The 27,780-nt window shown below is 42.8% G+C and overlaps 1 protein-coding gene across 9 annotated transcripts in view; it reads left to right on the top strand.

Annotated features, from left to right (window-relative positions):
* The window catches only part of PLPPR1 (phospholipid phosphatase related 1), a 578,428-nt gene that overhangs the window by 312,478 nt on the left and 238,170 nt on the right, over positions 1-27,780 (top strand). Inside the window, exon 1 of one of the 9 annotated variants that reach the window (XM_045780544.2) lies at positions 12,457-12,822. The exons of the other annotated variants lie outside the window; for them this stretch is intronic. The gene's annotated coding sequence lies outside the window, so the exon portion shown is untranslated. Of the gene's footprint in view, positions 1-12,456; positions 12,823-27,780 lie in introns of those variants that run through there. 9 annotated transcript variants of the gene reach the window in all.

Raw genomic sequence — 27,780 nt, 5'->3', positions numbered from 1 at the left:
TGCTCTAGGATGTGCTTTTGTGTAGCCTATGACCCCCAGAAAAGTAAGAAATCTCTGAAGAGTGACAGAAAAGTTATAGGTTAGAAGATGCACAGTGGCTGACCAGGGATTGAATCCTGCTCACAGATGTCATTTCTTGGTCAACACAGGGTTTCGTTGTTTGCATTTCCAAAAAGGTTTTATTTAACTTTTAAAAAATCAAAGATTCCATGCAAAACTGGATTTGCTGCTTCTCTTGAAAACCAGAGAACTGATAACACTTTGCCCTTGTCCTGTATGGCAACCATTATCTGCCTCCTTTAGAAGGGCACACTCTGGTCTACCCTAGGGCGGTCCACTCAGGAGTCTGGGTCTGCAACTATACCCTGATTTTCTCAGTTACTCTCATTGCTTACTTGACAGACTTTTTGAATTTGCCAATTACTGTTTTACTTGCATCATGACTCCCATCATTTGAGGCACTGCTAGCAAGGCATCTGTTGAGGACTCATTAGCCAACACTGCCCTTTTTCCTTCATGGTGGCTTTTGAAGCTGTGTGTGGCTTTTATTTAGTAGTCCTATTTTTTTTAAGATTTTATTTATTTATTTGACAGAGAGAGACAGCCAGCGAAAGAGGAAACACAAGCAGGGGGAGTGGGAGAGGAAGAAGCAGGCTCCCAGCGGAGAAGCCTGTGGGGCTCGATCCCAGAACGCTGGGATCACGCCCTGAGCCAAAGGCAGACGCTTAACGACTGTACCACCCATGCGCCCCATATTTAGTAGTTCTTGATGGTGTTGACTGCTTCTATCACTCACAACTAGAAAAACTATGCTGCTGTGCAGTTAAGGAAGCATCTAACTAACCCCTCCCTGCAGCTTCGTCACCCACCTTGCTCAGGGTGCGTGAAGCAGAACTTTGTGGGACTGTGGGAATCTGCGGGGAGTGTGACTGCTGCTTCAGAAATTGAGGGCATCTTTTTCACTGAAATGAAGACTCAGGTCCTGTATGTTTTTTCCACCCAGCTACAAAACCATCTAGAGAATGTCACTACTTTCCCACAAACTGAGGAGAATGATATGAAGTGGAGAGAGTAAGGATTTTTCAATTTATCCTGGCAACATTTTAGTGCTCTGTTCAGAGCTGGAGATAGCTCTCTTGTATTTTGATTCAACAAATATTTATTGAGTACCTTCTATGTATAAAGCACCATGTTGTGCAGAGTGGCTGCTGATCACACTCCACTTTTGCAGAGCACTGACACACATGATCTTATCGAATCCAATGGGGGGGGGACTTTATTGCACCTCTTTTATAGATGATATAACCCTGAGGCTGAGAAGGACCTTACCCAATGCCAGTGTGAGAAATAAACGAAGAGCACAACCAAGACTTGAACTCGGGGCTTGGGAGTCTATTTCAGTGGTGCCCATAGAATTTGTAATGTTATTTTAGGCCATACCAATTTAGAGGAAATGGTCTCATTGAAAACAAATTGCATTCCTCTGGCCTCTTCCTGTTTACCAGGGTGTACCAAATGGAATCACAAGTATAGATGAACAGATCTTCTCCTCTGCCATATAGAAACAACTATTTTCCTATTTAATTCTGGCTCCTGGCAAAGGAAAACCATTATACTGGAAGAGGGAGCCTCAACACTGCAACTGCTGCTGATGTCCACCATTATTGGCACAGACGCTGATCTTTATGACAAAACCAATATACCGAGCCAACATTGCAGGTGGCGCCAAAGTCCCACTGCCCTCGATACTGCTAACACTCATTAAGGTAGGCATGAGGTAGCACAGCAGCCACTGGACATTTGAGGGTATAGGCACCGCTGATGTGCCAAACCAGAGCTGTGTTCCCTGGTACTCCGTGCATACCCATGATATGCCACTGTTTGGGGAGTGAGCACAGAGCTAAAAGGGATTATTTCGGTGGAAGTGGTGATGGGATGCTCCAGAGCCAGGAGTTCTTTTCTATTAGACCTAATAACAAATGGAGAAAAAGTGGTGAGAATCCTCCTGCTTCCATTGTCTGGGCAAGCACAGTCCCCATTCACTTCGAATCAGGCACTCTCATGGATGAGTAGAAGAAGGCAGTAACATTTTTCCTGAGATGAGACACCCTTAAGAATCAGGCATTTACTGCCACGTTTTATGCCCTAATTCTAGAAGGGAAGCACAGGTAGTCACATGCCATTTATTAATTCAACAAATGTAAGCTAGGCACCCATTATATACCAGGTAAAAGACCTAACTCCCTCGATCTCCAGCTTACTCCCAGGTTAGAAAGGGAGTCACAAGATAAATGTAATTACAATGCAGTATGAGGAGTACTAGGCTAGAGGTAAACTACGGGCACTATGAGAACATAGAGGAGGGTCCTTCACCTTCCCCCTCCCACCTTGGGCGACTGAAAGGCGGCTTTCTGGATGAGGTGGTGTCTGAGCTGACACTTGAAGGACAAATAAAAGAATAGTATGTAAGAGGTATCAGGGGAGAAAACTTGGCACACTGGGAATGGGTGGGAGGAGACAAGGTTTGGGTGGGTTGTGCTAAGATTTGGGGCTGATAGATATGAAGTCTTTGTCAAGCTTATGAAGGACCTCAAGCATCAGGCCAGGGAAAGGTTAAACCATGAGTGACATGGTCAGATTATATTTTATTTATTTATTTTTTTTTTATTTTATTTTATTTTTTATTAATAATGATTTTTTATTATATTATGTTAGTCACCATACAGTACATCCCCGGTTTTCGATGTAAGGCTCGATGATTCATTAGTTGTGTATAACACCCAGTGCACCATGCAATATGTGCCCTCCTTACTACCCATCACCGGTCTATCCCATTCCCCCACCCCCCTCCCCTCTGTAGCCCTCAGTTTGTTTCTCATAGTCCATAGTCTCTCATGTTTCATTCCCCCTTCTGATTACCCCCCCTTTCTTTATCCCTTTCTTCCCCTACTGATCATTCTAGTTCTTATGTTCCATAGATGAGAGAAATCATATGATAGTTGTCTTTCTCTGCTTGACTTATTTCACTTAGCATTATCTCCTCCAGTGCCGTCCATGTTGTAGCAAATGTTGAGAACTCATTCTTTCTGATTGCTGAGTAATATTCCATTGTATATATGGACCACAACTTCTTAATCCAGTCATCTGTTGCAGGGCATCTCGGCTCCTTCCACGATTTAGCTATTGTGGACATTGCTGCTATGAACATTGGGGTGCATATGGCCCTTCTCTTCACTACGTCTGTATCTTTGGGGTAAACACCCAGTAGTGCAATGGCTGGATCATAGGGTAGCTCAATTTTTAACTTTTTAAGGGACCTCCACACGGTTTTCCAGAGTGGCTGTACCAACTTGCATTCCCACCAACAATGTAGGAGGGATCCCCTTTCTCCACATCCTCTCCAACAATTGTTGTTTCTTGCCTTGTCTATTTTTGCCATTCTAACTGGCGTAAGGTGGTATCTCAGTGTGGTTTTGATTTGAATTTCCTTGATGGCTAATGATTTTGAACATTTTTTCATGTGTCTGTTAGCCATTTGTATGTCTTCATTGGAAAAGTGTCTGTTCATATCTTCTGCCCATTTTTTGATTTGTTTATTTGTTTCTCGTGTATTGAGTTTGAGAAGTTCTTTGTAGATCTTGGATACCAGTCCTTTATCTGTAGTGTCATTTGCAAATACATTCTCCCATTCCGTGGGCTGCCTCTTAGTTTTTCTGACTGTTTCCTTGGATGTGCAGAAACTTTTAATCTTGATGAAGTCCCATAAATTCATTTTATCTTTTGTTTCTCTTGCCTTTGGGGATGTGTCATGAAAAAGGTTGCTTTGGCAGATTATATTTTAGATCCCTTCTGGGTCCAGAGCAAAAGATGGACATGGGGAGGAGGACAAATAAGAACATTCCACTTTGTCTGGGAAGGTGACGCTTGTGAACTGAACAACTTTGGGAGCTGTGAGGAAGGAGGGAACACCTACGAAGCCAGTCAGATCAGCCTGGCAGCCAGAGGGGTGACAGCTGTTCCAGGCACTTTTCCTGACTACCCTGTGGTGCAGGAGCCTCTGGGTGGGAGGCAGCTTTGTCCTGCCTAACTGCCAACGGACACCTGTCTGACCATGCAAAGCTGTGCTTGGCACATGTACCCACGAGACTTGGGTGGAGCAAGGAGCTTCCAACAGCACTATCATCTTCAGGGGCCTAGAGAAGCTGACAGTAAGGAGAACTCAGACCAGCCTTAGTTGGATATTGACAGCAGTGGTGGTTATAGAGTAGGGCTGGGCCTGAGGCCAAATGAGTTGGCAGGGTCTGCCTGGCCTCTGTCTTGCCCCCTTCAGCTCCATCTGTCTAATAGTGGATGTCAGCCTTGAAGGGTGCCAGCCTTTGAATCTGGCAATTCAGAAAAGGGGAAGAGGACATAGAAGATGTATGCTCATGGTGGAAGACTGCCTAAAATGTTCAGGGCTAGAAATCAGCCACAGAGTGACCAGAGATATCCTTTAAACACTGTCCCCGTCCTTTGCTAGTTTTCCCTTTTGTCTGTCATTATTATTTTTAAAGAGATGCCAAAATTAACGTATCTATAAAGACATTTGCAATGGGGCCAGGGAATGAAGACCTAATTCAAAATGACTTAAGCAAAAATGAATTATTTGCTCAAGTTACCTAAAAGTCCTTGAAAAGTGATACTTTAAGGCATGGCTAGGTTCAGGGGTTCAAAATCATATAAAGGCCTCTCTCCCGGCATTCCTACACTTAGAGCATTTTAAATGCTTAGAATCCCAGTAAAAGGAGACATTTTTCTTTCCTGTTAGCAAAAGTCCTGGATTTTAATTTACTTTTCCCGGTTTGGATCTTTTTCCATCTCTGAGACATTATAAGGCTAGGGCAATGGGAGTTTCTGATTAACTAGGTTGGGTCTATGCCCATGCTTGGAAGTGCGAGAGATTTTATATCCCCAAACTACATGGAATAGTGGTTGAAGAATGGTGGTTTGTTAGAGGAAATATGGATACCATTACTGGTAAAAGAGAGAATATTGCAAGCCAAGATAACAGACACCTAAACTCACTGAATCTTTGGTTTACCAAGCCATGTAGACTAAGGGCAAATAATTCTGATGAAGATTATCTGCTGCTGCTGCTGCTGTTAATTATCATTGGTATCCTATGAAAAGATAACATAGTATAGTTCTATAATTCAGTAATTTTCCTGGTTTTCCTAGTCAGAAGAGTGATTTAGGCACTTCGCTAGGTTAGCGTATTACTTACGTTATAAGGGCTATGGGATGATCCAACGCGCAGGACACATACTCTTAAAAAGTTTCCTCAAGCAACTTTATGTCATAACTCATATCAACATCAAAGTTAGATGGTTAAAATAAAATTCTCATGATTATACTCTACTATTCCAGTAACACTTTAAGGTTGTTTTTAATAAGCTCTCCAGACATTTTTCTCTTACACCTTTTGTGGAATTGTTATTTTATCAAATACATTTATAAATTAAAAATAACTTAATACACACTCAGAATATTAGGCATAAGTTCCTCAGAGTCCTATCTGGAATTCTTGACCTAAAATTCTCCAATTACATTGGCACCGAACATTTAACACATATTGGCTAAATAAAAGAATGAATGAATAACGACCTTACCTGATATGTTACCCAAGGTTATACCCAGGTATATCCTCAAAAGTGGAATTGCTGGATCATATGGTCATTTTATTTTTTAACTTTTGGAGGACCTGCTATGCTGTTTTCCATAGTGTCTGCACCATTTTAGATGCCCACCAGTAGTGCACAGGGTTCTAATTTCTCCACATCCTTGTCTGTGGCCCCAGCAAACTAATACAAAGAGGAATTGCACTGAATTGTAAATTGCTTTGAGGGAGTGAAATTTTTAGATAGGCTGAATTTTGTAACTTTGGGCTGAATGTGTAAAAATGCTCAGCCAGCAGCCAAATGTGTATTAGTTCAACTCAGTAGAGGCGTTGTTCCTATATTGGGACCTACGTAAAAATGTATTCTCTTTTTTTTATTGGGGTTTTTATCTTTAGAGTGGCAGTTTTCTTAAGGTGCTAGTTATAATTAGAATATGTTTACCTGCCCTATTTTAACGGGCAGGAATATTGTGCTCACACTATTTTTTTCCATTTTCCTTTAAAATATTCCTCTCATTAAACTTCTAGGGCTGCACAAGTCAGTTTTAGGCTAAAAATAGTAATGTTGCTATTGCTGCCACAGTTCCATGTGGAAACATAGCCAACTTTTTTACAGAAAAGGAAAAATAATTTTCTGAAAAATAATTTTTGTTAATTCTTAAGATAGCGTGAAAGTCACGCTGACAAGGAGTTCCTAAACTGACAACAGATTAAGATTTCCTGCACAAATTTAATGGTTTTAATTATTTTCCTATAGGCAGGACAGAGGCAGGATTCTTTAGGTTCTTTCTAACAAACACATTGCTGGTGACAGAGGTGAAGAGCAGAAAATGAAGAATTAGACTCGGGGTTGGCAAACGACAGCTAGTGGGCCAAATCCAGCACACGACCTGTTTTTGTAAAAGAGAGAAAGAAATTGGAACACAGCCATTCTCCTTCTTTTATGCATTGTCTGTGGCGACAGAGTTGAGTACTTGCGACAGAGACCTCATGGTCCAAAAAGCCTAAAATAGATGCTATTGTGGAATAGCTTGTTGATCTTTATAGAATCAGCTTGTTGATCCCAGGGCTAGACTCTTAATAAGTGATGACTGAGTAATTTAAAAGTAATTTTAAAGATGAGAAAAATGAGAACATTAATATTATTGAGAGTGAAGGGTTCCATGTTGGCAGCATAGGGCAGACTGAAGAAGAGAAATAGATGGGCCCTGGCAGACTAGCCTCTCCTAGATTCTGTAGAGTCAGCAGACAGAAGATCCTAGCCGTGGAATGTTTACAATATGTGAAGTACGAGGCAGGTGGAGTCATGATTCTAACAATTCCTGGTGATGTTTCCAAGAAAAGATAACAAGCATGGCACCAGGGGTGAAACCAAATAGTAGGGGAATCAATGGTAGGTATCTGGGACTCACTTGTGGGGACGTGGAGCACTAGGTAGAATTTCCAGCAACAAATGTGCATGGATCCTGAGGGCTGGGCCATATGAGGTAGTAACCTAGAATACAAATCATGGTATATGGGGGAACCCAGAAATCAGAGCAGATGCAATAGCAACCAGCATTAGTTCTAGTGTGAGTGCAATGAGTCCGTAAATAAGAAAAGATTCTTGACATCTGTATCAGTCAGAGTCCCAGCAAGAAACACAGGGCACCCTCCAATGAAGATTATCTGAGGAGAGCACCAGGGCTGGTCTGTGTGATTGATAGCATGTGGCAGAAGTGATGGTGTGTTACTTCTGAGACTAGGTTGGAAAAGACTGCAGCTTCTGTCTTGGGATCTCTCTTTCTCCGGGATCTCAAGAAACTCTTTTACTGGTTGCATGAATGAGAGAGGAAACATAAACATAACACCAATCACCTGGTCCTTCCATTCTCCTACCCCCCTGGCTCAGGATGGTTGTGATTGGAGCTGAGACCTTTTATAGTTTAATCTACCCCTCCCCCCTACTCTGCATCCCCAAATTCCCATCCATGAACGCAGAACCAACTTCTTACTGGTCCGTCTCACCCAACACAGTAATAATAGAAGTACTGGGTGGGAGATTCTGGGGGTGGTCCTTTTCACTTTTTGGATGGTTTCTTTTGAAGAGAAAAAGAGTTCTAACCATTATTGCCTCAATTCATCCTACTTAGGGGGAAAGTTAAATAAATTAGAACATTATTCTGGCTGGATTAGGAAGCTATCCTTTGACTAATACTGCACATCGAGCCAGAATTTTTCTGAACCAGAACAGTTAGAATGTGCTTGATTTATATGTTTTCAAAGGGTTAAAAACTACCTGCAGAAGCCTGTTTTGCCTTTCTCATCCAATGTCCAGTTTTAGATAATCACATACACAAAACCTTAAAAAATAGCGTCTGTCGACTTCATCATCTTTGAGGAGTACCAAATGTCATGGTACTTGGGAGTCTTTTTCAAAGTGAACATGTCACCAGGGGGAAATTTATTTTTGGCTGCGTATTTATTCATTCACTCTTCAAACATTTACTGAACCTATACCACTTGCTTACTTTCTTGAGGTACCAGGACCATAAAAAAGAAATAAACCTCTGCCCTTGAATGGCTCACAACCAACCTAAGTGGGGGTAAGTCAGACATAAAAAGAGGACTTAATGTGTCAATAAGGTAATGGAGATATTTTTGTCATCTTTTTTTTAACCTTAAACATATACAACTTTTATTTGTCAGTCATACCCCAATTAAGCTGAAAAAAGTTTGTTTCTTTTTTTTCCACATTTTTTTTGAGTATAGCCAACACACAATGTTCTATTAGTTTCAGGTGTACCACATATATAATGGAATATTACTCAGCCACGAAAAAGGATGAGCTCTTGCCATTTGTTATGACATGGATTGTCCTAGAGAGTATTATGCTAAGTGAAATAAGACAGAGAAAGACAAATACCATATGATTCATTTATATGTAGAATCTAAAAACAAATGAATAAACAAACAAAAAGCAGAAATAAACGTGTAAATACAGAGAACAAATTGATGATTGCCAGAGGGGCAGGGGTAGAGGATGGGCAAAATGGGTGAAGGGGAGTGGGAGATACAAGCTTCCAGTTATGGAATGAACAAGTCGTGGGAATAAAAAGTATAGCATAGGGAATAAAATCAATGGTACCGTAATAGTGTTGTATGGTGACAGTAGCTATACTTGTGGTGAGCAGAGCATAATGTATAAACTTGTTGAATCACTAAGTTTTGTAATGGTTTTTGATATTCACGGGAACATTTTTATCCTTATAATAATAAATCGCTAGTTTAGCCCTTACTAAAAAATGCTTGGCATTTTTACCGAACAAGAAAGTGTGGTCATATACATGAAATTTCCACAAGAAGAAAAAAATTATAAATCTATTTGTCTCATTAGGGTGATATTTGAAAATAACTAAAATTATAGGTAGAACAATTCAAATGGAAGTGGTAAGTGTGTTTCATAATTATTAGAAAATATTAGAGCAGAATTTATGCATATAACAGAGTTGTTATATTATTTCAGCAATATATAACTTGATGGAATTGCTTTCATACAATTTTTTAAGAACTGAAACATCACTATAGCATCTATAACTTTGGAGAGTTTTATGTTCAAACATTGTATCTATTACTGGTTTTAATTAATTCGAAAATTTTTTGTATTGAAACTACGTTTTGAATAGCTAGCTCTATTTAAAATTTAAAACTAGCTCTTTTTAAAAAATATAATTTCATACATAGCTGGGCAACCATACTGGGTTATTTTGCTGATGTACAAGGTGGGGCGATTAGATGTGTGTGTTTGTTGGTGGAGAGAGGTGCAAAGTTTAGGGATTGTCTACTAGGTAAGGGGATGAATTCTAAGTCTAAACTCTGAATTTAAGGAGCATTGAAAATACCTGAATACATGAGCCCCTGGAAATCTTACCATTAATTTCTCTCAAAACCATCTGCAGATGTGTGCATATTAATTGGCTTCGGGCATTCTGTTACCTAGGAGGAGTAACACATTAGATTGCTAAAATTAGAAGGAAGGCAAAAAAAAAAAAAAAAAGTGAAAATGCAAAGCTTGGTGAGCCAGTGTAGGTGGGGTGTTGCAGCAAAAGACCCTGGCTGCAAAACGGGCAGAGCCCTCAATCTCTGAGAGATGTGAGTGACAAAAAGTGCTTGAGGCATATTACTGAAAAACAATGCTCCCCCACGCTTACGTCTAGCTCTGAGTGTGGAGGGGTGAGGGTTGGGGTTAGTCACCATTCACACTGCCACACATTTTTACAGCATGCTTTTCATTTCATGGATTTGAATACATCAGTGATCAGGGTGATGTGTGAGGGGGCGATGGAGGAAGCCAGAAGGAAAATTGGAAGGCAGTTGGCTTTCATCTGTTTTATTTGTTTAAGCTTAGGGAAAAAAAATTTCCTCAGCCTTTTTTTAAAAATCACAATAATGAAAATGTTAAAACCAAAATAATAAGAGCTACAAGTTACAGAGAGCTCGTTGCGCACTAAGCACTATTAAGTGTTTTTTGTACATCATCTAATGTCCCCTGTACTTCCTCTTCTCTCACCAAACAGTAAAAGTCTCTTCCAAAACTTCTAGTTCACCCTCTCCTAGCAGCACCATAAAGGGATTCCACTTTATTTGCAATTCCAATTTGTAAAGTCTCCTTCATCCTTGACCTTGTTGGAGCTTTGAGATTGTGAACAGGGTGTCCCTGAGCAGCAAAGGGAGTAGTGTCCCTTGCCTCCTCACCCAAGGCCAGCCTCAGACAAAGGAGAGTGTGCTTCTTGGCCAGGCAGCCCTGGACACTTATCATTGTAGAAAGAAGTGTCTCAGCACCATCTCTATTGACGGAACTACAGAGTTGAGACCTGCAACTACCTGAGCCCTGCCACTCTGTTCCAGGTCCCACCTACTTCTTGCATTCAGAGCCCTCACTCACCTGGTGCTTATGCATACAGTGCCAGGGCAGGGAGAACGGCTTTCCTGCCTCAAGGCCCTGCCAGTGCTAACACCCTGAAATTCCACTGAATGCTATTCACTGCTCTGGGGAGAATGTGGTAACAAGACAAGATCATCTGTCTTAGATGTCTTCCAAAAAGCCTGGTGCTAAGGGGGAAGACCTGAGAAAAGAGGCATGGAAGTAGGAGCCCCAAATATTGTGAGCGGTGCATTATAAGGACTTTGCTGCTTTTCAGGAGAACATGATCTCCTCCCCCTACCTGGTGGTTAGAGACTCAGACTTACTGTTCTTTTAGCAAAGAGATGCTGCAGTTCTATTCCTTTGAAAGAGCTACTGAAAGAATGAACCAGCCACTAGCACTCAGGGCACTTTAGCTTTCAAAGAACTTTCCCTTTCTCTTGCTTTTTTTCCTTCCTTCCTCCCTTCCTTCCTTCGTGTCTTTTCTCCTAAACTTTGCTTTTGTTGGTGGTATTTAGACATGCTGTTTTCTCTCCTCTGGGTGTGCTCTTAGGTTAGATCTAATTGTCCTGCTGTTCCAGTGTCACTCGGCATTATTATTGGGAAGATGAATGGGATGGGGGTCAGAGTTCAGCAAGTAGGCATCTGCTCGCTTACACTGCATAGAAGTGCTCAGAGGTGATCTTTAATGAAAGCTTGGAAAAGATTTGCACAGAGTAGACTGTCTTCTATCCCTCCAAAGCTGGGATGACCAAAAGGTAGTCCTCCTCTGGAGGGACCAAAAATGAATAAACAGGACAGGACGTAATAATATATTTGCAATGAGTTCCCTCCTTGGGCTGTTTTTTCTTCTGTTGGAGAGAAAATGGAGGGAAAAACAGGGTGATTAAACAGGAAGGAGGTTGAAAATGGAAGCTCCTGACTGGGTCCGAACCACTATCCTGTTTTGCTCTTAGAACGATCTTACCAAAGAAGAGTTTCCACTCCACTTGCAAAGCCTCTCACCTAGCCTCTCCCCTGGCCTCAGGTTACTGTGCCATAGCCCTAGAGGGCTCAGGTTCTCCCAGTGGACTCTCTTCGTGTTGACAGTTCTTACACTTTACCAAGCAGCTAGAATCCCCACTCTGGAAGAATTGCTTTGGCATTGGAGGCAAGGGGGACAATGGATCTATTGTTCTTTTGGCCTTCTTGAATAGGGCAAATGTCTCCTCCATCTAACCTTGTCATCAAAGGAGGCTGAATATGGAGCCCTAAGAGACTCATCTTCCTTCGACTCCTGCTTTGTTCCTTGGAAGAGGGTTTTGCGTACCTTCCCCGCCCTCGCCCCATCAAACCTGTTTTGGGACTCGAATAGACAGTTGCCTTTTTCTGCTCTTTACAGAGTGGAAGTTGGGAGGGGAAGAAAGAAGCACAGACCAGAAACTCATTTCAGTTTAGGTAGGACCTGCTGCCTGTGATTCCTTCCGGGCTGGGGAGACCATCACGGTCCCCCCGCAGTACAGAGGCAAGAGAGCGGGGCCAGGAACCCCGGCGCAGGCACTACAAATACAAATACACCCAAAGGAGAACCCGGCGTTACCCGGACTCGCAGCTGAAGCGGTCTTCTAGGATGGGTCGGGATCCCGTCACCGACTTCCCGCACCGCAGGCGCAGGGAGTCCCCGCTCACGGCGCGCCTTTGCGGGTGGGTTTCCCTGCTGCCTTCCGGGAACCCGACCGAACCCCCTGCTGCTCGGGTGGGCGCAGTCTTGCCCGCCTCAATCCGCAGCTAGCCCTCCTCCCTCTGCCTGCGCTCCGGAGTGAGCGCTCGGTGTCCTTCTCTGAGCATGCGCAGCCTGGCGCCCTCCCCGCCTCTCCCCCCTCCTCCCCGCCGCTCGCTACCCGCTCCCCGCCAGCCTTTTGCTCCTTCCTTTCATTAAACAAACAGGAGATCCTGAAACCTGGACCCTGTGCTAGCGGCAGCGCGAAGAGGAGGCGGAGGAGGAGGCAGAGCGCGGGATGTGCGCCCAGAGGGATCTGTGATCCCGCGCCTCCCCCCCGCCCCACGCGCGCGCGCACACACAGACCCGCACTCACATATACACACACTCGCACAAACACACACTCGTACACGCCCGCGCCGCGCGCTCGCCGGCTTGCTCTCCCACGCAGGCGGAATGCAGCAGAGCCTGGGGAGCGTGTCTCCGGCCGCCTCGTGAATGCACCTCGCTCCCGGCAGCCGGACGGCCCAGTAGGGCGCGCGGGAGGACGCTCCTCCACGAGAGGTGAGTGGGGCGCCGCAACGGCGGGAGGCTCCCGGACGCCGAGGCGCGGGGGGGCGGGTAGGCTCCGTGCCGGACGAGGCGGAGCAGGTGGCCCAAACCCAGCTTGCGGGTTTCCAGGTGCAGATGAAGGCAGCGCCCGGGCTGTGCAGGGGGAAAGGGCGATCCCAGGGAGGGTCGCCTCCTGCGAGGTGTCAGATGGACCTAGCAGAAAGCTACCCCCTCCTTGCTCGTAAACTTTCCTCCCCTGTCATTTGGGAAACGTGGAGACAAAGGGGGCGTGGAGGCTCCGTCGGTCCGGTTCCACCCTCCTGGCTGCATTCGGGGCTGCGACGGGAGCCGGCGTGCGGGCTGGGGCGCCCTGCAGGTAGCTGGTGCCAAGTCCTCCCGCCTGGGCGGGGGTTGGGGTTTCTCACCCCGGCTGTAAGCGTCGCCTTTGATTTCCCCTCAGGCGTGGGCACCTGTCACCCCGCCCCAGCCGCACAGCCTAGGCGCGTCGTAGTGTGTGTGGGGGGGTGTCACCTGAAGAATTGGAAGGGTAGCCTTTGGCTTTCTTATTCAGCGCTAGTGCCAGAGGCGCCGGGGTGAGGCTCGGGTCAGTGCGGGGATGAATGATGAGTTACTGAAAGGCTTGCCATAATCACCTCCTGGAAACGTTGGGCGCCGGGATCTCTCCTCCCCCGGGAAGGTGCTGTCTTCACGCAGACCAAGGCGGCAGCCCTGGGAGCTGGGTTGGGGCTGCTGTGGCGGCAGCTGCAGCTGGGGGAAGCTGGGGCTTTATTTTTGCGCTGGGGTTTTATGACACACACAGGTGGACTATGTGGAGGATTCTGGGTTATTTCTCTTTGTGGGGATATCGTTTTCCCTTTTAACCTCTTTCGCGGGAGGGATTCTCTGCAGCCTGGTGTGTAGCTGGTGGGCAGGCACCGTTGTGAATATCTCTGAGGTCCCAGGGAAGAGGTCCCCAGAAAAGGATTTCCTAAAATGCCAGCCCCATTGGGGCAGGGCCTCAGAGTGCGGAGCGCCTGCCGGCACCTGGGAATCGCCTCAAATCTAATGACCCTTTGAAACAGCAGAGACTGAGTCAGCGTTTGAGGAGTCCAGGACTGGGACAAAGGGGACTGGAAGAGGGACAGATGATGGGTATTTAGGATAGGAGTGACTAGAAGCTGATAGGCAGGAAGAGGTCCAGTGTGAGGCAAGGTACCCTGCAGGCTTCACTGAATTCATATGCCCCTTCTCCTGTGGATGGTGGCTTTTATTCGTGGATGGGACTCTAATATGGAGATTTCTGGAATGTCACATCTGGAGTAGAAAAGACTTGATTATTCCTGAGCTAACCTTTAGCACAATCACAGATTAGTTCTTTAAGTCTGGAGAGTGCCATGTGCCAAAGTTTCTTCATCTTGACATTTTGTTTCTACCTGGGATGTGCAGATAGGTATATTTTTGGCTTTTCTATACCTCAAGACCTTGGAAGAGGAGAGTGTGGGGAACCTGGAAGCCAAGCTGATGCTGACAGAAGAAAACACTAGAAGCTCAGATCCAGAACTTGTGGCTATGGGTTGTCAGAGTGTTCTCTTCATTTTAAGATGATAGGTGGAGGCCGTCTCTCTGCTGTTCTGCGGACCTTTTTTAATTTTAATTTTTAACATTTTGTAGCTTCTTTGAAGTGGGAGAAAGCATAATATACATGAAGCTAATTGAGAAAGTTCACAGATAAAAGAGACTTTGACTCACAAGTCAATATAGCCAAAGGTGAAGAAGTTTTTGAGAAAGAAAAAAAAGGGGGGAGGGGGATTGGGAAAGGAATGCATATTATTAAAACAGCTTCGTTTATATGATTTTTAAAAAGTTTTTATTCAAATTCCAGTTAGTTAACACACAGTGTAATATTAGTTTTGGATGTACAATATAGTACACTTCCATACATACAGCTTTTATACTTTTTAAAAAGCATTTAGTAAGATAGAAATCTGAAAGCTTTTTCTTCTTTTTTTTAGACAACTAGTGAAGTGAAGACCTTTCCACAAATATTTTCAAGTTGATATTGGCATAGAGGTGGTTTAAATATAATTATCAGTATTTATCCTTTTTATTTTGTGGTGAACCCTCTCATCATTTACTTTGCAAAACTTGGCAAGGAAAAATTAAAAAAAAATTTTTTTTTTTGCTTTTTATTAGTGCTCTTTTTTCTCTCTTTATGATTATTTCCTCTTCCTACATTTGCAAGCTCAGTTCATTTTGATTATATTCAGATTCTATTTTAAGTGTTTATTGACCACCTATCCCACATTTAGCATTGGAAGTCATATAAAAATGTAGAACATAGTTCTGGGCCTCAAAGGTTTTATGCTCTACTTGTAGATACAAGATTAACACACGTAAAATAATTAGAGAGTAGGATAGCTCTGTACTGTGCAGTGAGTTCTTAACATGTATGCTGTATACTCCATCCTCCCTCCTGGATTTTCTCAACATTCAGAAAACACACATCAGCACTTATTATGTGCTGGAGGCTGGGGGAAAAAAAACAAAAAAACCCAAAAATACAAGGAAGCAAAAAATAGTCCCAGATTTCAAGGTGGGGGAAATAGGTATTTAGCTAAGTATGGTGCAGTCTGTTTAACTGTTATAATTATAGGTTAAATCGAATGCCAGTAGTACAGATGTGTGTTTGTTTGTTTGTTTTTCTTCCCCTGGGGTTTTGAGTCATTTTTGAAAAATGAATAGTCTTATACCAGGTAGGGAAGGACAGAAAGGACAGTCCAAGCAGAGGGAATGTGTGAAAGTGCCAGTGAATTAGGGTAACTGTAAGCCATCCCGTGTGGCTAGAGCACAGGGTGCTGGAGTGTAGATACAGAGATAAACAGCAGCTGGGTAACGTTAATTGACAACTAATGTTGTGGAGTCTGTGTTTGGATAGAGATATGCCCAGGATGCTATAAAAGCACAAAGGAAGGGCACCTTCCTAAAGGAGGGTAAGTAGATCAAGAAGCTTTCTTAGGGAGGTTAACGTGGGCTGAGTCTTGAAGGACAAAGGAGAAGAGAAGGGCTTTCCAGCCAGAAAAAACTATATGAGAACTGGAAGTAGTTCTGTGTGGCTGTGGTGAGAGAAGTGGGTTCTAAGCTCCATGGAATAGCAAACAATCATGGCAGAGATCAACTGTGAATGGAAATGTCCCAAGCAAAAGAGCTTCAGTTTTATCCAGAAGACTTGGAAAGAGTTTGAAAGAAAGTTTGAGACATGATCAGGTTTGCATTTGAGAAAGATGACTGTGACCACAGTGTGGAGGATGGATTGGAGGTGGAGAGACTGAAGACAGGGAGCTGATTGTGGAAATATCGGTGTGAAATGATGAGGATGGTGGCAGTGGTGTGGAAAGGAGGAGATGTGTCTGGGAGACAAGTGGAAAAAGTAAACCCTGCTCATCTAAGAAGGGCCTCCTGCCTGTGCTCCCATCCTACCTTCTACTTCCCCAGCATTCACTTGTGTGGCTCTCCTTTCTATATTTTGAGGGAAATGTATTCACAGCTGAATCTCCAGCATTCATCACAGTCTTGGTACGGAGTAGGAACTCAATAAATATTTGTTGAATGAAAGACTAAATCAGTGAATGTGAAATCCAGTCATGAGGTGATGATCTCTCTGTTAGAAGAGTAGGAGCTAAATCATGACTTCATTTCTCCAGGGTGATCACCCTTTGGGAGGTCAGTGACCAAATGATCCAGGGAGAACTACCTCTATGAACTTTCCTATGAAGTGCCAATAAGAAGCAACATTGTGACATCACACTTTTTATATTTAAAAAATTATATCATCAGCCCACTGTGGAAGCAACAGAACTTAGCACAGTTCCTGATTCAGTAGGCTGGCAGTAAATGTGAATTCCTCTTTCCTTCCCCCTTACTTGTCAGACTTTCCTGATTTTATGTGCTTTGCTCAAACTTTTAAGATAGTCTGGAGGTAGGGAGTCTGTAAACCACAGGGTCTCATCTGAAGAGCTCATGACATCTTGGCATCCGGGAATGAGGGCCAGACAACCCATGTTCCAACAATGCAGCCCTGGAAATTGGGTCCCTTAACTGAACCAAACCCAAGCATATTGAGTTCGTCTTAAAATTATAATAGAAGACGTCAGAACGGATAAAAAACATGAGAATTTGTTTTCAGGTTGACTACAGGAGATGAAAGAGGAGTATCAAAGATAGCAATTTGTGTTTGACCTTTGAATGGGTGGTGGCAGAGCAGGGGGGAGGGAGGTTAGCTCAGAAAAGTGAAAGTCTCAACACCGTGTTGTGGACATTGATTTGGGGGTGGCATTGTGCACATCCTGGAAAGCACATAGTACGGATCTGAGGGTAGAGTGATTTCACAGTAAATTCCAAGTATTGTTTTTATTAAGGGAAATGGAGAGAGCAGGAGATCATAGAGCCAAAAACTAAATCTCAGCATTTAGCAAAATTTAGGGAGGGAGGAGAGCAACAAGTACCATGAGAAGTACCAATAGTTTGTCCCAAGTTACCAAGCCAGTAAGTGGCAGAATCAGGTCTTAATTTTAATATCTATAAACTGTCTCTCCTTATCAAGTGTGTAGATTATCAGGTTGATTTTAAGTGCAGAGGTGTTGAAAAGATTGGAAACAGGGAACTGAAAAAAGACAGTAAAGAGGGGTTCACTGTGACCATTAGGATAGCAGTGTTAGTAAGTACAGCAGTGTGCTCAGAAGCCATATTTCCAGGGGTTGAGTGGGGAACGGGAGGTAAGAAAATCCAGGCAAGGAGAACCTATCAGTCATTTGTGAAGTCTGGTGAGGGAAGAGTTACGGGGCCATAGGGAGAAGAAGGTAGAGTGAACCTCAGACACGGTTTTTATCAAGGGGGAGCTGGGGGGGAGAGCTGGTGTCTAAAGAGAACAAACGGTGTGGAAAATGAGAGCAGGAGAGAAGAGACAAAGGAGGAAGGACACCTCTTTCCAAGAGCATAAGAGGATGGATTTGAGAAAAGATGTGGAGTGTGCTCCTCTTTCCCATAACTAAATAACTGAGGTGCTTGCTACAGCCCAGAGAATCCAGATCCTTGAGTGTCCTGGAAACTCAAGGAGCCTCTGAGTGCTGTACTCTAAGGGTGTCACTTGGGCATACAGGACGATGAACCTTGCTTAGGCAGCACAGTGGCCAAGAGCACAGACTCTGGAGTGAGACACGCTGTATTTGAATTTTGGCTCCGCCACTCAGCTGTGTGACTTTGGGCACATAGTTTACTTCTCTGTGCTTCAAATTACTCTTACCTGTAATATGGTGATAACCATCTTAACCCATCAGATAGAATTAATATTTGTAAAGCTTGGCACAGAGTAAGTGCTCACTATACAGTGGGTATTACGTGTGACAGCAGCGAGGTCACAAACATAAAGCTTTGTTGTTATGCTCGGGACCCCAGTGACTGTGTGCTTTGGTGTTCATTTAAAAAAATTAGTTTGAGGGGCGCTTGGGTGGCTCAGTTGGTCAAGCATCTGCCTTTGGCTCAGGTCATGATCCCAGAGTCCTGGGATAGAGCATCGGGCTCCCTGCTCAGCAGGGAGTCGACTTCTCCCTCTGCCCCTAATCCTGCTCATGCTCTCTCTCTCACTCTGTCTTTCAAGTAAATAAATATAAAAATCCTAAAAAAAGAAATTAATTTGGTTGGTTATAAATAGCTGGCTCTAATCCTGTCTTCCTAAGTGCAGGAATTAAATCAGCAGACACAAATATGGCAGGAGCAGAGTAGCGGCCCCCTCGTAAGCCCAGGCGGAGAAGCTGTGTGCTGGGTGTGTCTGCTCATCACATTGGCCTAGTTGTCTCCTTCTAGTGCCTTTCTGGGGAGGATGAAAGTTTGTTTGCTTTAAGCGGTCCAAGCATTCTTCAGTCTCATAGGTATCACACAACAGCTACTTAGCTGTTTAGCAAATTGTTTGCAGGGAAGTGACTACATGTATTAATTATAACACCTCTTTGGTACTGAAGGATGTAAACTCTAAATATCTCAGATGTGAGATTTGCAATATTTCTTGGGAATTAAAAGCCTCCCATCTTTATGGAAAAGTGTGTGGTGTGTTCTAAAATCGCATCCCAGTGGGAATGGAAACCCTACCGTCTAGCTAATTGGCAACAGAGCAGTGACTGGAACCCAGGTCTGACTGTGACCCAGTGCTCTTTGCCTTATACTCTCCAAATACTTTTATTACTGCTCTATAATCAAAGACTGGTTTGGGGGGCACCTGGGTGGCTCAGCTGTTAAGTGTCTGCCTTCGGCTCAGGTCATGATCCCAGCGTCCTGGGATTGAGCCCTGCATTGGGCTCCCTGCTTGGCGGGAAGCCTGTTTCTCCCTCTCACACTCCCCTTGCTTGTGTTCCCTCTCTCGCTCTCTCTCTCTCTGTCAAATAAATAAATAAAATTAAAAAACAAAACAAAGACTGGTTATGTTTGTTTCATCTACCCCATTTATACTAAATACTGCACTTATGGTTCCCCAGTTGAGAATTTCCTTTGTTACCTTCAGGCCTTTGGCCATGCTGTTCTCTTTTTCTCGAACTCCATCCTTGCCTTCCCTAATTCCTTTAGTCCTTTAGGCCAGAGTGTCTTCCTAGGGAAGGTTGTCCTGGCCTTTTAGCACTAGGGTTGGCTTTTTTTTTCTATGTGTTTCTGTAGTCCTTAACTTTGTATTTTCAGCACCTCACAGAACACTCATCACATAGTAACTGCTCAGTAAACATTGTGGATTGAATGGCTGGTGCAGTGAATGAATCTTGTCCTTTTGAGTCATCGCTGATGTTCCAATAATGCAGCTTCATGTTGTAGAAAATCATGGACTTTGCAAGTTCACAGGGACCCTGGAAGGTTTCTAATCAGACTTCTAAGTGAAACAAGATGAAGAGACTGAGAACCAGAGAGGTTTAGTGACTCATCTGAGGCCATGTACCCAAGTACTGTGAGGACTGGCGCCAGAGGCCAGTTACTGATTTCAGATGCAGGGTCTACCTAGGGGCCTGGATCAGGGTGAGCTGAGGGAGGTAGAGTTAGGTAAGTGCATGGTTAGTTCCTATCTTTGTTTAAAATGTTGACTTTTTGTTTATCATGGATTTTTGGCAATAATTTTGAATTTTTTAAAAAATCGCATTAAAATATTGTTTATCTTGATTACTGAATTTTTTGGCTCCTTTCCCAATTTGCCTCCAATGCGAGTGCCCCACTGGCCTCACCTTGATTCCAGCCGTGCCCTTCACAAAGTGGGAGGAAGAATATTTCATAGCCTCCTAACACTAGTGCGAGAATGCAGTTATACTATGTATGGCATGGGCCCTAATTGGAAATATTAAAAGAAACGCCATTCAACATGATGGTGGGAACTGTTAATAAATGTTTCATGACCTGGCTGATCTGCAATTAGTTAACATTACATTCACAGTATAAAGCAAGGCCAAAAGGAAAAAAATGAAGTTGAATAAAAGCTCTATCTACCTATCATCTATCTCAGAGCTAAGCACAATGCAAAGATCATCTTCATTTTTAAGTTTCTATATGTATTTTTTAGTTTTTTGAAGACCCAAGATGGAAAAAAGAGAAAATTATTCTACCCATCAACTTGGCTGGTTTGGGCTTATGGTACTACTGGCCTGTGTTAAGATTTGTGGCCAGAATGTTAAAAAAAACAAAACCTTGGCTACTTCTGCCAAAAAATTAGGAAAGGAAGGATAAGGATTGTTAATAGAGATGAGAAAAAGAGTTAAAGGGAGGGAATTTTGAGGGGTATCTACTAAGTACCATCCCCGGCACTACTATGGAGTATAGAAGAGGCTTTACATATTATTTCCTTAATTTCTCCAGCATGGTGGAGTAGACATTAATATTCGACAGCTGAGCAAAGGTCAGTTAGCTTTCCCAAGCTTTCAAAGCTAGAGCTGGATTCAAACCTAGACCTGAGTTCAAGGCCTGTGCTCATCCCACTTCATCCTTCTGATTCTCAAAGGCTAGGGATGACAGATCACCCCATCACCTTCTGCCGTCCTCAGAGCCTTAGGTGCAGGGCATCAGCAGCTTGTCTGGGTTCACTAGATGAAGTCAGCAGTCAGCTCCCCTCCCTGCCATTATTCCCTCCTTCTGTGGTACATTTATCTTTTCCCATTCATCAATAACAACAGAAAGCAGAGATGCATACACATAGGAAATAAATACCCCTCTTTGTGTGAATGTCATAAATTTTCCCATGACATGAAAGCACATATTTTATATTGCCTCCATTATGTCAGAAAGGGCTTTTTCTTTGGGTATTATGGCATCAAGTGTTCTAGAAATGCTCACAGACACAGACTGAAGAAAAGGTGATCATAATTACTGGAGCAAATCCATCACAATGAGAGGTAATGTATTTGCACGGCTGATGGTCAAGGGTTTCCGGGTGCTCTTTTTATTGATGTTTCTGATGAATAGCATGAAGTGACCCCCACTCCCAACCTTTTAAATTCAGTGAAATCCATAATCAAGTGCAATCGGATATAATTAACAAGAAATAAAATCTGGTCGAGAGCAATGCTATTCAGCTCAGAGCCCTACAGGCTGAGCAGGCTTTATCATTAGTCGCACCTTCCGGCCTGTGCAAGCTCTTGCTTCCAGGCAAACCCACACACTCAAATGCTCTAATAATCAGCCCACAGCCTCCTCTCCTGAGGGTCACAGGAACTGGGGGAAAAAAAAAAGTAAGACCATTTCATTCACACTTGTATTAACTGGAAAAAACATTATCTGTGTGGTCCCCCGCCCCCCCCCCCCCCAGTGTAAAAAGCAAGGCAGTATCTCTAGGTTTGAGAAAATCTTTTGGATTTAGTTTTTTACGTGGGCTGACATGTAACACGTGACACAAGCAATTCCTGGCCAGACTAGTTTGAAACAATTAGAGTGTTTTAGCAATCAAAACCCTCAACAATGATACAGGTACCACAGTGTGATAGAAAATGCAGATGTCATGAAGTACATGGTGCAGAAAGTAAAAATCAGTCCTATTTCTGCTCCAAACTCTTTCACAGAAACCACTGTCAATTGTTTAATGTACGTGCCTCCGACATTTTTGGCTCATTAACGTTTCCATATGTTGTTCTTTTTTTTCTTTTTAAAGGTGAGATGATACTTTACATACTATTTTACCATTTACTTTTAGTTACGATTTGAAGCGAAAGCAATTTTTAGGGGAATAAGCATCTGGTAAATATTACTGTTGTATGAGAAGGGTGAGTGCTGTTTTCTATCCTAAAAATAGGGCTCAGCTGACATATGCTAGGGTTTTCTGGCTGTTTGTCCCCATGTATATTTTGTAGACACAGGCAACGAGCAGATATTTTTCTGAGCTCCTTCTAGGAGCCACCTACTATACCATGTGCTTTCCAGTAGCTTACCTTCTATCTAGCAAGAAATAAAATAATTAGGTGACTTAATTTGAACTTAATGAATGGCAACAGCTGTACATTCTCCTTGATTCACACAATTGCTGGAAGGGAGAGTCTACTCAATTGTCTTATTTCTTTTAGATGAGAAAAGGGTCCATTGAGGTTAACTGACTTCTCCTGGGTCCCCCAGTGATTCAAGAGGCTGGGATGACAGGCTGGTTTCCAGCCTAGTAAGGCAGTGCTGATTCCATTATACCTGACTGCAAAAAAGCCCTCACATATGGAAGAGGGAACAAGGGAACTCACTTCACAAATACTAGTTTGAGCAACGAATCCCTAGCAAATTGAGACTCATGCGTTATGTAAATATTCTCACCCACAGGCTGCTGCTGAGACTGTATCCCCGCCCTTCCTCCTCTCCCTGCCTCTCTAATCACTGCCCAAGCTCTGCCTTCTCCTCGCTGGCCTGATACTCTCCCACTTTACTAAGACTCTGAAGTTAGACACCAGTCTAACCCTAAGATTGAGCTGGGAGGGTACCTACCTTACCAGGGAGGGTGTTCTTCTGTAAACATATTAGTAGAGATTTACTTTCAGTTTCATTTCTAGCCATCTCAATCCTTAAGAAATGAGTTCCAAAATAAATGAATTTTACCTGCCAACTTCAATCAAGGCAGGAACTCTTTCTTACATTAACTGATGATTTTTTTTCTTCGTGGTGGGAGCATAAGTAAAACTCTGGTTCCTAAGTGCTCTAATTATATTTCACTGCTATGGAGGCAGGATCCCGTGGTGAGCTAATAGCTTAGGCTGTGGAGACAGATGGAGCTGGGTTCTAGTCCCAGCTCTGCTTTTCACTGGCATTACGATGTCAGGCTGAGCCCTTTGTCGTTCGAAGACTGTTTTCTCATCTATGAGACAGAGATGATTAAAGTACTTTCCCTCCCTGGAAGAGATTTTGTAAGGAATAAATAAATGACTTGCCATTAATATAGAGTTTAGAACATAATAAGGACTAAGAACATTGTAGCTACTCGTATTCATTATTTATTACACATACATGATGAATAGCCTTCAGAACCACTTAGATGTCAAGCTTTAAAATACCCGGTTATCACATTTTCTTCCATAACACTTAACTCCTTTTGTTTGTTTGTTTTTGTTTGTTTGGAAGTTAAGACTTAAACCAAGAAGCTGAAAATATGCATCATTAGGCTGGTAACCCCAAAACTTTGTTAGGTCTTCGTCAGAATATTACCTTCAGTGAGTCCTAACGCATGGACCATGGAATTCAGAAGCATAGCAAGGGGTGGGAAAATAGAGGGATTTGTTCAATACATCAAAGCTCTGCTTTAAAGACTAAATCTCAGCCCTCGTTCTCTGCATCTTTCTATTTTTATGTGATTGCTTGGGAATTGATGAAAATGTATCCCTTTCTCAAATATGAAGACAACCTTATTAAAACATTACTGGTTAAATATGTACTGTAGGTTCCATTTTCCTTAGTTTACTGATAGGTTACCTAGATAGACATATATATAGAATCCTAGTCACTCACTCAGTGCTGGGTTTTGCACCAGGTAACAAGAAGCTATCCAGCCTCTCCTTTTCAGCATTCCTTCTCCTTGTGGGAGACCATAATGGATGTACCCAACATTGAGGATGATCGGATCTGAGCTATCGTTGGCCAGGATCCAGAGAGCTGGGCAGAGAATGTAACCTTGATGTACATCAAAAATGCAAACATACTTTTACCTCAGGACTTTGCACTTGCTTTTAGCTCAGTCTAGAATGCCTGCTTTGCTCTCATGCTCTTACCACTTTATACATCATGTCTTCATCAGAGAGGTCTTCTTTGGTCACTGTCTATAAAACACCCAGCCCATTCATCTTTAACTCTCTTTTCTTCCTCCTCCTCCTTCTCCTTCTCCTCCTCCTCCTCCTCCTCCTCCTCCTCCTCCTCCTCCTCTTCTTCTTCTTCTTCTTCTTCTTCTTCTTCTTCTTCTTCTTCTTCTTTTGGAGAGAGAGTGGGAACAGGGGAAGAGGGGAGGAGGCAGAGGGAGAGGGTGACAGAGAGAGAATCTTAAGCAGGCTCCACGCCCAGCACAGAACCCAATGTGGGCTAGATCTCATGACCCTGAGATCAGGACCTGAGCCAAAATCAAGAGTTGGATGCTTAACTGACTGAGCCACCCAGGCACCCCAGTTTTAACTCTTTACTCTGTTTTACATTTCTTCATTAGTATTGACCACCACCTTACCTTTCATATATATGCTTACTTGTTTATCTACTTGTGATCTGTCTCCTCCTAGTAAAATGTAAACAAGATGATAGATTTTTTTATGGTTCTTTTGCTTTGAGCAAAAGTTTCCAGTCCCTTAAACACCAATTACATAGAAGAAGCTTACTAAAACTAATGGAAAGGAAATATAAAAATTTTGGAGTTTAGCTATGTTAAAAGAGAATATATTATAGTCATTCTTAAAAGATGTCAGCTTTCATAAGAGTCACCAGGAAAATCCAGTCTGGGGGCAAGTGATGAAAAACTAAGCTATATCTTTATACATGAAGAAAATAGAATTTATAGGAAAAGAACTGAAAGAAATCTAAACATTCAGAACTGGGTGACTTGATTGCCTAGTGTTACAGGAAGGATAAAGTCACTAGAGAATAAATCAGCATTTATCAGATCATGAATACCTTTTCTAATAAGGCATCTGGCAGAGAGAATGTCCTATAGTCTTTCACCAGGGGGTGATCCCCAAGAGGGGATAGTCCTCCTCTATTCCTCCCAGATCTCACTTTTGCTATAAATCTTTGTTCTTCTACCTTTTCCTCAAATTCAAGATTCTTTGTTCTTAGTGGATTCAGGGGACAATTCATGAAACTAGGGTTTCTTTTTTCTCTTGTTTCTCCAGAAAGCCTTGGGGACCATCCCAAGGATACTTACTGTCAGGATTTTTTTCTGGCTTTTTAGTAACAAAGAGAAATATCTACCCACCAACACTTTCCCTAATTTTTTTCCTCCCAGGTGCTGGATTCCCCTACCTCTTTCCTTTTTTTTTTTTTTTAAAGCTTTTATTTATTTCTTTGACAGAGAGAGAGAGACAACCATGGAGAGAGAGAACACAAGCAGGGGGAGTGGGAGAGGAAGAAGCAGGCCCCCAGTGGATCAGGGAGCCTGATGCGGGGCTCGAATCCCGAACCCAGGACCTTGGGATCCCTCCCTGAGCCGAAGGCAGACGCTTAACGACTGAGCTACCCAGGCGCCCCTCCCCTACCTCTTTCCTAAAAATAATGCTAAGTTACCTCTAAGTAGATTCAGCTTCCAGGTAAACCTGCTTCTGACATCCAGAACCACAGGAGGAAACTTGAGGACTTTCCTTTTTCTTCAAAAGTAATTTTGATTTATTTTTGGATTTGAGTTTAGGAAATGACTGTAACTTAAGTGATTATACTTTTGATGAAAAGGACATTTTATTGAATTATAATTCCCTGGGTGATATTTTATAAATGAAGATGATTTAAATATTGTTAAAATGTGAATTAAAAAAGAATAATTGTTCCATTATTATAGGAGATGAAACATAGTATTCACCTTAACAATTTTTCTGTATGGGCTTCACCCAGTATAGTTTCTCCTCTGACATTTTCCCAGTCTTCAACCCCTTTTCTACAGAGCTACCTATTCCTTGCATTTGTCTTTGTCTATGCTCTTGCCCATTTTATTTTATTTTTTTGATTTTATTTTATTTTAAAGATTATATATATATAGGCACACACATGCACACATGCACACACATGAGTGTGTGCACAAGGAGGGGCAGAGGGGGAGGGAGAGGAAGAGGGAAAGAATCCCAAGCAGACTCCACACTGAGCATGGAGTCCAGCAGGGCTTGATCCCAGGACCCTGAGATCATGACTTGAGCCAAAACCAAGTGTTGGCTGTTTAACCAACTAAGCCACCCAGGCACCCGCTCTTGCCCATTTTAGACAACTCTTGCTGCTAATCCTTAAGTATGACTCCCCCCATTCTCCCAGAAAGCTTTGTAGGCCATATCCAGCCCAGCCCCTAAGACAGAACATAAAGATCACTTGGAAATGGTGGAATGTAGGGGAAAGTATGAGATTTCAATCAAAAGATCTGAGTCTGAGCCTTGATACATCACTTACTCACTGTGTAACCGAGAGTTTTCTCAACCTCTCTCAATTTCATTGCTTCGTTTATAAAATGAAGACAAGGGTAACTCATGAAGAATTGTTTTGAAAAGATGAATGAGGGGGTAAACAGAAAAATTCTGCAAAAGTGCTCATTTATTAATATACTGTTACTAATTTAGCACCATCGTTTTACAGAGAATGAAGGGAAAAGAGGTAACTCTTCCAGGAATGCAAGGCTCAAATTTTTACTGTTCATTTGGCACTTGAAAGCCAAATCATGTAGTATGAGTCAGAGGGAAATATATGTGCTGGCTTAGGATATAAATCACCCTAGGAGCAGATGTGTTTACCTTTGATATGACTTGGAAGTGTTCTATGGTAAACAGAGTATATGTTTGGGATTTATACAGGGGATCACTTTACCTAGTTTGCCCCAAACTACTTACCTAATGCTATTGAGTTTTTTGCTCACTATGTTCCCATTTTAATATGAGGTATATCAGAGGAGTTGAGAAGATTCTCATCCTTGTTTTTAAAACTGCAGGTAGGTGGAGAGGGGGGGCTGCTTACAGAAGAGGAGAATGGAGAGGACAAAGAGAGGAAGGGTCTAAATTGATCCAGAAGGAGTCAGCTATTTCAGATGAACCTAAAATAAAATCAGAAGCCTTGCCAGATAGGGCTGTGGGGTCTGAAAGCATCAAACTCAGTAACAAATAAGGGTCCCATGCCCTTTACTTCTGTAGAGTCGGAGAAACCAAAACTCTTTTGATGAAAATCATTAGGAAAATTCAACTGGATGAATAGGCAGGTGGATTGAGGTTTTAATGACAAGCTAAAGTTGAAGCTGAATACAGTACTTCTCTTTGATTATTAGAATATTTGAGTCTGTGGTAAATATTTGTTGAATAGGTGAATAAATGGAAGAGTAGTGGAAAAGTAAGTGAACCCAAAGAGTCATGGATGAATGGGATTACCCTGAGCTTGATGCCATCTAGATGCTAGATGCCTAATACAACCACTTAGTTGGGCAATGGGTGCGGAGAGGGCGAGCTAAAAATGTTCTTGGTTAGAGAGTCCAAAAGATGGTTCTTAAGAAGCTTATTTTAGCAAGACAGGGTCAGATCAGAGGCTTGACCTAAAAGTGTATACGTGGTAAGCAATTATGCCACCTGATGCTTGAAGAGTTTATGATATCCTTGTCCTGCCCCAGAGATGGTATAGAATAATGAGGCAAGTGTGGGCTCTAGAGTCCAACAGACGATTTTCAGTTCTGCTTTACTACCTTTGACATAGGCAAGATATTTAACCTCTCTGACTTTCAATTTCTCATCGAAAAATGGACTAACCATATACCTCATATTTATTGCAAGTATTTAAGCT

The sequence above is a fragment of the Ursus americanus genome, chromosome 18 (assembly GCF_024610735.1).
Source record: "Ursus americanus isolate L20-20 chromosome 18, mUrsAme1.1.p, whole genome shotgun sequence".
NCBI classification, from domain to species: domain Eukaryota; kingdom Metazoa; phylum Chordata; class Mammalia; order Carnivora; family Ursidae; genus Ursus; species Ursus americanus.
This window is presented reverse-complemented; position numbering and strand designations above follow the sequence as displayed.